We start from the raw sequence: 10,021 nt of genomic DNA, 5'->3' as shown, positions 1-10,021 counted from the left end.
ACATAATACCAAGGAATTAATGAATACAATGTTATTCGGTTTGATTATGAAGTAAATGAGAAACTGATATAAAATGTTCAAGTTCACTCCCTTGTAAATAAATGTCTTTTTTTTAAGAAAAAACTTCTGTGCTTCCTAGCACTTGGAAGCTAGTTATAATCAAAGCAGACTGTTTATTTTTAGTATCAAATCTTCTTACTCTCAATTTTTTAAAAATTTTCATTGACACATCTCAGCCAGATATTCTGCAAGTTCAATAGCATTCCTTGCACTCACCATGTACGAGAATAATGCATTTATCTTTTTATATATGTTAGTCCTTCTCAACAAGATTCTGAGGTTCACGTGGGACAGGGACTGAGTCGGAACTGGTTATCTTGTTTTCACCTCAGGGCTTACCACAGTGCCTGGTACATCATGAGCTCTTAATAAATACTACACCTACTCATGAAATGAATAAGCTGACCTCTTCCACTTTTTGGATCTTCCTCCTACATTTCCTCTCTCCTGATCCCCAGTGCTATGAGGAGATACTGAGGGATTTTTTTCTTCTGAGGAATGATTAAGGACAGCAGTAGCCCTTGGCCCTTTAGAGATGGGTCGGTCATAGGTTGAGACTGTCTAAGACACGTTGTGCTAGGTGGAAGACTGAATGGAAACCTCGTTTCATTTCTAGCATTCTTTTTCATGCTTGGATTATTTGAGGAGCTTGAGTGACTTAAAAATGAATAAGAACTGAACTATTTCTGTACTGTGATGATGGAGTCTCCTGTCAAGAATAATGGATGAGCCTTAATCCTGAGTTTTCAGGGCCAAGAACCTGTGCAGCGGCATTGATTATAGTGGTGGTGGCTTGTGCAATGCTTGTCAGTTCTTTCTGAGCAGGGACTGCCTCTACCAACTCTGTTTTACTGTTCTCTCCAAGCGCTTAGTAGAGTGCCCTGCACACAGTAAGTGCTCATTAAATTCCACAGAGGCATTGACTGATTAGGCCTGCCCAAGGCAAGATACACTTTTGAGTGTAAAATTCCTCTTATGGTCAGAATCTGCCCAAGACAAATGCCATCCTTGATGCCAAACCAACTTTCGTGGGGAGGAGGAATGTCAGGGGAAATGTTTCCGAAGCCCCGTAACATTAATCTCACCCCAAAGCCTGCCCCAGGAACTAGGCCTTCCTACATCTACCCAGCTGATGAAGAACATTCATTCATTCATTCATTCAATCGTATTTATTGAGCACTTACTGTGTGCAGAGCACTGTACTAAGCGCTTGGGAAGTACAAGTTGGCAACATATAGAGACGGTCCCTACCCAACAGTGGGCTCACAGTCCAGAAGGGGGAGACAGACAACAAAACAAAACGTTTTCAGGTGTCAAGTCATCAGAATAAATAGAAGCAAAGCTAGATGCACATCACTGACAAAATTAATAGAATAGTAAATATGTACAAGTAAAATAAATAGTGTAATAAATCTGTAGAAACATATACAGGTGCTGTGGGGAGGGGAAGGAGGTAGGGCAGGGGGGGGTGGGGAGGGGGAGAGGAAGGAGGGGGCTCAGTCTGGGAAGGCCTCCTGGAAGAGGTGAGCTCTCAGTAGGGCTTTGAAGGGAGGAAGAGAGCTAGCTTGGCGGATGTGTGGAGGGAGAGCATTCCAGGCCAGGGGAAGGACGTGGGCCGGGGGTCGATGGCGGGACAGGAGAGAACGAGGCCCAGTGAGGAGGTTAGCGATGGAGGAGTGGAGGGTGCGGGCTGGGCTGGAGAAGGAGAGAAGGGAGGTGAGGTAGGCGGGGGTGAGGTGATGGAGAGCCTTGAAGCCGAGAGTGAGGAGTTTTTGCTTGATGCGTAGGTTGACTGGTAGCCACTGAAGATTTTTGAGGAGGGGAGTAATGGACTGACAGTCAATCGATTAATAAATCAATCAACTGAATTCATTAAGTGATCACCTAGTGCAGAGCACTGCACCAAGCACAAGGGAGAGCACAATTCAGAACTCAGGTCCTCTACCAGTTCTGTGCCCTGTTTCACTAGGCCACAGTGCTTCTTTTGTGTTTCAGTGGCGCTGACTGATTCCTCTGGGTGTCTTTGCCTACTGACACTGAGGAGCAGTGTGGCCTAGTAGAAAGAGCATGGCCCTGGGAGTCAGAGGACCTGAGTTCTAATTCTGGCTCTGCCACTTGCCTGCTGAGTGACCTTGGACAAGTCATTTAACTTCTCTGTGCCTCAGTCTGTCCGTCTGTAAAAACAGGGATCCAATGCCTAGTCTCCCTTCATCTTAGGCCATGAAACCCATGTGGGACAAAGACCGCGTCCAACCTGATTAACTTGCATGTGCACCAGTGATTAGAACAGTGCTTGACACACAAGAAGTGCTTAACAAATAGCACGATAAACATTAATAATAATAACTGGCTGGTGACTCCCCAAATGTCTATCGAGCTCTACCTTGGCCAAACACTGTGTTCAGCCCTCTTTAGGTGACAAGGAAGTTGTCCAGGTAGCCATCCTTAAAAACGGGTTAGGACAAGTTCGGGTCTTCCAAGAAGGCACTTGTCATCTCATAGATGATGGAGGCAGAACGCTGTTAAGCGTGGCAGGGTACCTGTAGAGAGGCATCTCTTCACGATCACCCTGGGGTCTGCTGAGTTTTCAGAACAACTACAGCCACGAAAGTATTCCTCCATCCCAAATCACAAGTCAGATTAAACTAAATCAGCCCATCAACCCTAAGAACCTACCACAGGCCAGCCTTGCCTTAAGATGCTCCAAGTTATGATGGAGAACACAGTGCGTCTAAGTTTGTTTCAGTTTTACAACTAGAACTGGGAGCCGGCTAGTGGAGCTGGATGAGCAGGGAGCCATGGGGAAAAGGAGAAAGAATGTAAAATCTATGATGGGTGGGGTGGGGTGGGGAAAAAAGGAAGAAAGACAAGGAAGGTTTAAAGAGGGCCGGTAAGAGTTCTCTCTTGGCTCATCCAGGGGTGTGGGCTCCCCCTGATTGTGCCATGGCTGCTGAGTAATGGCTGCACTGTAGGCCATACCTGGGACATCAAGTGGCATATCAAATCTGTTAGGAGGCAGCGGGGAGACTGATCTCAGTAGAGACTCTGCCTAAATAATTTGTACTCTGTGCTTACCTTACCCAGGTAAACAATAATAATTACTATTTGTTAAGCGCTTACTATGTGCCAAGCACTCTATTGAGCCCTGGGGTAGATTCAAGACAATCGGGTCAGACCCAGTCCCCATCCCACCCAGTCCTCACAATCTAAGAGGAAGGGAGACTAGGTACTTAATTGCCATTTCACAGATGAGGAAGGAAACTGAGACACAGAGAAATCAAGAGACTGACCCAAGATTACACAGCAGGGAAGTGGCAGAGCCTGGATTAGAACTCATACCCTCTGACTCCCAGCTCCGTGCTCTATCCACTAGGACACCCCACTTCCCAGTGCACTTATGCTTGAGATAATCTCAATGACAAAACATAATCCCCCAAAATGAAGGCACTAAATATGTGTCTCCCCAGTTAGAGAGCAAGCTCCTTGTGAACAGGGAGTGGGGTCACTTTGTTTTTCTGTATTTCCCAAGGACCTATTGCAGGGCACAACAGTAAGTGAGCGCTCAATATATGCTGTGACTACTACTACTATTATGTGTATGTATGAAAGACATACTCACACAAATACACACACACATGCAAATATTCATGGTCAGAGAGACAGAGGATATATTTCCTTCCTGCCTTTCCCTTTCATTCAAATGTATTTATTGAGCATTTACCGTGTGCAGAGCACTGTACAAAGTGCTTTGAAGAACATTGCCCTGCGTCTCTGGTTCACCCTTAAGGTTTGTGCAAGATCCCCAATTTACCACTGGCACAGACCTCTCCTGGGAAGTGTAATGTGGTTGGGAATCATACTCTTATAATACTCTGGCTCTGCGAGTCTTTTTTTCATAAACTGCTAATCCGCAGTGTCAGGCTGTCAGGACCATCTGTGTCACTCCATTATTTTCAGCCTTAGTGCCTGCCGACTTGTACTTCCCAAGCGCTTGGTACAGTGGTCTGCACACAATAAGCGCTCAATAAATATGATTGAATGAATGAGTGAATGAATATTCAAGAACTACAGAGCCTCATTCTATCAGGAGAGGGAGAAGAGGAGGCATTAGAAAGTGAGCTAAATAGTGCACCTCAATTTCATGTCCCAGAGTGGCCCCAAATCTGCCAAACTCCTCAATATCCTCTGCAATAGACTCTATAAAAGAGCAGCTGCAAATAAATGGGCTGGTGATTTGTATTATCATCCAAGTCCTGCTGGTGGTTCAGAGGAAAGAGCATTGTTCTGGGAGTCAGAAGAACTCCTGGTTCTCCTACCTGAGGTTTTGCCATCAGGATCAGGAGCGAAGGCTCCTCTGACAGGAGAACCACCCAGGGATTACCATGAGCTGGACAGGCCCTGGAAGAATCCTGAAAAAAAGCCGACTAACATGGGCAGCAAAGATTTTGGCTCCTACCATGGCACCCTGAATCAATCACTCAATGGCATTTATTGAAAGCTTACTGTGTGCAGAGCACTGTACTAAGTGCTTGGGAGAGGACACTACAACAGAATTAACAGACATGTTCCCTGCCCATAGCAAGTCTGACAGGAGGTGTGGTACTCTGCTGAGGTCACTTCAGTCGTAAATGGGGACCACATTTACCTCTGTGTACATTTCACAATGAGCTTCATCCCTGCCCGCCTACTTGCATGTTGGATTGTACATTGTACATACATTGTACTTGTACATATCTATTCTATTTTATTTTGTTAATATGTTTGGTTTTGTTCTCTGTCTCCCCCTTTTAGACTGTGAGCCCACTGTTGGGTAGGGACTGTCCCTATGTGTTGCCAACTTGTACTTCCCAAGCTCTTAGTACAGTGCCCTGCACACAGTAAGCGCTCAATAAATATGATTGATGATGATGATGGTGATGGATTACATGCTCCAGCAGGGCAGACAGAGTGCAAATGACCACTAACACTATAATCAATTCTGCCACACAGGTTCTGGGTCCTGATGCACTGGAATGCATGCATTGTTCCCATTGGGAGAGTCCATCTGCATCCTCATCATTATCACACATACGAACCTGTGAATTGTTCTCGACTAATACTAAAAGACCCCAACAACATGCTGTCATTGCACTGCCAACTGACCAAGAAGCACAACAGAGTTCAATATGTACCTCAGATTCCTGACCCAGAAAAGGTAAATTCCCACCCTCTGGACCGTAATTTTGGCCAGTTTGCTTATCAGATATCAGGGACTGGCTTTCCAGATCATTCTGAGGGTCACCTGTATGGAATCATGACTAAAATGGACTATTCCCTTGAAAGATTGAGTTCCTGGTGAAGAAACAGTAGGCAGGAATGTGAAATTTACTTTGCTTTTTGATTGTAGTTATTATGATATGTAAGCTCATTGTGGGAATGTGGGAATATCACTGACTGATGATTTTTTAAGTGGTTACTATGTGCCAAGCACTGTTCTAAGCACTGGGGTAGGTACACGTTAATTGGGTTGGACACAGTGCTTTGTTTTTAAATGACAGGGTGAGGATAATCTAAGTGTTTATGGGAGATATTGGTGCACAATCACCAATTTAGCACTGCCTCCACAGAAACAGGTGGGTAGGGCCCTGAACAGGCCTTGGCCTAAATCGGACCAGGCTAGAGGTGTCACAGCAGGGCCTACAACCCCTTATTTAGAAATGCCTTGGACAAGGGTGTTGTTTTTCCTAGGAGACAGAGCAACCCTGGAGCCATCACAGCTGCCCCTCACGCCCAGACGTTTCGTGTGCTCTCTGGGTCTGCACAACCCAACAATCCAGGGACAATCACGTATGTACCCTATGCCTTAGGTGTGCAGCCCTACCCTCTCTCCCTTCCAGAAAGGAGGTCTGACCCCATTGGAATCCACCAGGATTTAGGCCACATAAGCTCCTGTCCCCAGATTACTGGCCTGTACGAAGCCCTAGTAACGTACAGGGGAGGAAACAAAAGTCAAAGAGCTCAAAATTATTCCTCTGTTAAAAGAATTATTTTACACATATCCCCTAATAGCAGAGTTCTGATAGACCTGTTTTGGAAAAATCAAGCTGTTCATGTCTCAGAAGAGGAAACACCAGGCTGAAAACAAAATCTGTTGTTACTAAAGATGTTGGTACTATGAGACATTATTTTGCTTAGCAGCTTGGCTATTAAAACAGAGTCACCTATTTCATTTTAACCATTTATTTAATGCAAGACACGTGGTTTTGCTTGTGCAGGTATTTCAGAGAGAATTCTCAGGATTTTGAGGGTGAGAGAATTACCTTAGCCCAAAAAAATGAGTGTTCTAAAATGATCATTTTTACATCTGTTCTGTTATATTGTACACTCCCAAGCACTTAGTACAGTACTTGCCACATAGTAAGTGCTCAATAAATACAATTGATTGATCTATATATTATTGAAATTTACAATATTTCCAAAATGTCCTTTAATTAGTTTCATGGTCAGTAGATTAACCCCTACTAGTCCTTCAGTAAGTCCAAGGGGGTTACTGAATCGACTAAAGTTGTCCTTCCTTAGTTCACGTAAAATTTCTAAAAAGTTTGTTAGGAAGTGAGAATTGATGGGATTACATGAACGAACTGACAATAGAAGCTGGTTGAAAGTTACTAAGTAGACTAAAGTTGTCCTATCTTAGTACACATAAAATTTCTAAAAATTTTGTTAGGAAGTGAGAAGTGATGGGATTATATGACTGAAACGGCATTAGAAGCTGGTTGAAAATTTTACCATGAAACTAAGCACCGTAGCTCAGTGGAAAGAGCACGGGCTTGGGAGTCAGAGGTCATGGGTTCTAATCCTGGCTCCCCCACTTGTTAGCTGTGTAACTTTGGGCAAGTCACTTAACTTCCCTGAGCCTCAGTTACCTCATCTGTAAAATGAGTATTAAGACTGTGAGCCCCACGTGGGACAACCTGCCCAGTGCTTAGAACAGTGCTTCACACATAGTAAGCACTTAACAAATGCCATTATTATTATTTTGGTACCAAGCAGGTGACCCAAAAGACTGTAGAAACACAGTAGTTGATGATCTAAGTGAGGACATTGGAACGCATTTGTATATTTCCTTTTATCCTACATGAATATTTCAAACCTTCACATATTTTCCCAAAGGAAGGCAGCATATACCTCTCAAAAAGCACAATCCTGTTTAATCTCCCCTCTAAAATGTCCATTTCTTTTCTGTTGAAATTATCTTCCACTAAACAATAAAACAGAAATCAACCTGGACTCGTCACTTGGGAAAGAGCAGCGGTCAGGAGTTTCTCTCCTTTGTCTAACAGCTATTATTTCATTTTGAAAGTCTAGGGTGCTGGAGGCCGCTGTTTTAATCTGTCACCCTGGATCCAAGTGCTGAGACGGCCACTCTGCTGAAGAATGGAAATACTAGGATGCTCTCTACTGTTGAAAATGGGGAAACGTTGTGGCTTTATTACCTTCTGCTACGTTCAAGGAGTATCATAACGACCCCAGCACCGGCCATTTAATCAAAATACAGATCCATTCTGTCTCCATGAAAGGCAAGGGTTTCCAATCAAACTGTATTCTTTGATCCAAAACTTTTCTTCTTTGTACCAGCACAGCATTTAAAGGAATTTAAAGCATTCCCCCCACTTCTAGACTGTGAGCCTGTTAGGTAGGGATTGTCTCTATCTGATTGTCTCTACTGTCTCTATCTGTTGCCGAATTGTACTTTCCAAGTGCTTAGGACAGTGCTCTGCATACAGTACACACTCAAGAAATAAATCAATAAATATGACTGATATAATAATAATAATACAGTAATAGCTCTATTCCGGGCCTTAGTGCCTGGATTGCAATGATCTCTTGTCTCTTTCATTGTTTCCAGCCTTTCCCCACTTCAATTCACCCATTTTCAAGTGAGAATCATCTTCCTCAAGAGTACTTGGATTATTTTCTCTTTTTAGAAACATATGGATATACTGTATTGCTCCTCCTATCTGTAATTTATCTAAGTGTCTGTCTCCTCCACTGGGTGGTAAGCTCCTTGAGGGTAGGGTTCATACATGGGCAGAGAAGCAGCGTGGCTCAGTGGAAAGAGCCCGGGCTTTGGAGTCAGAGGTCATGGGTTCAAATCCCAGCTCCGCCAACTGTCAGCTGTGTGACTTTGGGCAAGTCACTTCACTTCTCTGTGCCTCAGTTCCCTCATCTGTAAAATGGGGATTAAAACTGTGAGCCCCCCTGGGGACAACCTGATCACCTTGTCACCTCCCCAGTGCTTAGAACAGTGCTTTGCACGTAGTAAGCGCTTCATAAATGCCATCATCAGTATTCTTTTAGACTGTGAGCCCACTGTTGGGTAGGGACTGTCTCTGTATGTTGCCAACTTGTACTTCCCAAGCACTTAGTACAGTGCTCTGCACACAGTAAGTGCTCAATAAATACGATTGATGATGATGATAATTCTTTTATACTTTCCCAACTACTTAATAAAGTTCTCTGTATACAGTAAATAGATGCTCAATAAATGTCAGTGCTGATAATGATGACGACGACGATGATAATACTCAAATTTTTAAATTGTGAATTATGGGCTGTAGACCTCTCCACTAATTCTCCCTCTCCCCACAAATTTATCTTCTCCACTAATCTTGGCTCATGCTCTCCACTCTAGGTAAGAAAACCTGTTTACCATATCCTGCTCGTGACTCATCTGCTCCTGCCTCTAAGCCATTATCCATGCCTAAAATGCCTTCCTAATCTCTCCCCACCAAACTGTGTCCCTCCCTGTCTTGACTAATCCAGCTCACTCCTGCATTCTCCTTAGGTTAGACGAATCAACTGTGATTGTTGACCTCTCTACATGGATGTCCCACCAGCACATCAAGCTCTACAAGTCCGAAACTGAACTCATTTTTCCTCCAAATCCTCCCCTTCTCCTAACTTTCGCATCACATGGCATAGTGGCTAGAGCATGGGCCTGGGAATCTGTAGGTCATGGGTTCTAATCCAGGCTCTGCTACTTGTCTATATGACTTTGGGGAAGTCACTTCACTTCTTTGTGCTTCAGTTACTCATCTGCAAAATGGGGATTGAGACTGTGAGCCCCATGTAGAACAGGGACTGAGTCCAACCCGATTTGTTTATATCCACTACAGTGCCTGGCACATAGTAAGCACTTAACAAATACTGTTATTATTATTATTGATAATAATATCACCAACCTTCTAATTTGTCAAACTCACAACTTCGCCATTATCTCTCTCTATTTCAACCCAAATACTCAATCAGTCACCAAATCCTGGCAATTCTTTTTCACGGCATTTCCAGAATCCGCTCCTTCCTCTCCTTCTAAATAGCCACCGGGATGGTTCAAGGACTTGTCACCTCTCGATTCAGTCGGATAATAGTAATAATAATAGTACTTGTTAAGTGCTTACTATGTGCCAACCACTATACTAAGCAGAGAGGTAGATGGAGTAGATATAAGATAATCAAGTTGGACACAGTCTCCCTTTAGACTGTAAATTCGTTATGGGTAGGAAACATGTCTGCCAATTCTGTCATATTGTACTCTCCCAAGTGCGTAGTACAGTGCTGTGCACTTAGGAGGTGCTCAATAAATGTGATTGAATGATTGGGCTCACACTCTAAGAAGAAAGAAGTAGGAGTCAAACCCCATTTTACAGATAAGGAAACTGAGGCACAGATAAGTGCCTCACTTGCCCAAGGACTTGCCCGAGGTCACACAGCAGACAAGTGGCAAAGCTTGGATTAGAACTCAGGTCCTCTGACTCCCAGATTTGTGCTATTCCACAATGACACGCTGCTTCTTCTAGAATGTGAGCCCACTGTTGGGTAGGGACTGTCTCTATATGTTGCCAACTTGTACTTCCCAAGCGCTTAGTACAGTGCTCTGCACACAGTAAGCGCTCAATAAATATGATTGATTGATTGATTG

The sequence above is a fragment of the Tachyglossus aculeatus genome, chromosome 2, assembly GCF_015852505.1.
Source record: "Tachyglossus aculeatus isolate mTacAcu1 chromosome 2, mTacAcu1.pri, whole genome shotgun sequence".
Taxonomy (NCBI): Eukaryota; Metazoa; Chordata; class Mammalia; order Monotremata; family Tachyglossidae; genus Tachyglossus; species Tachyglossus aculeatus.
Note: the sequence above shows the minus strand (reverse complement) of the source record.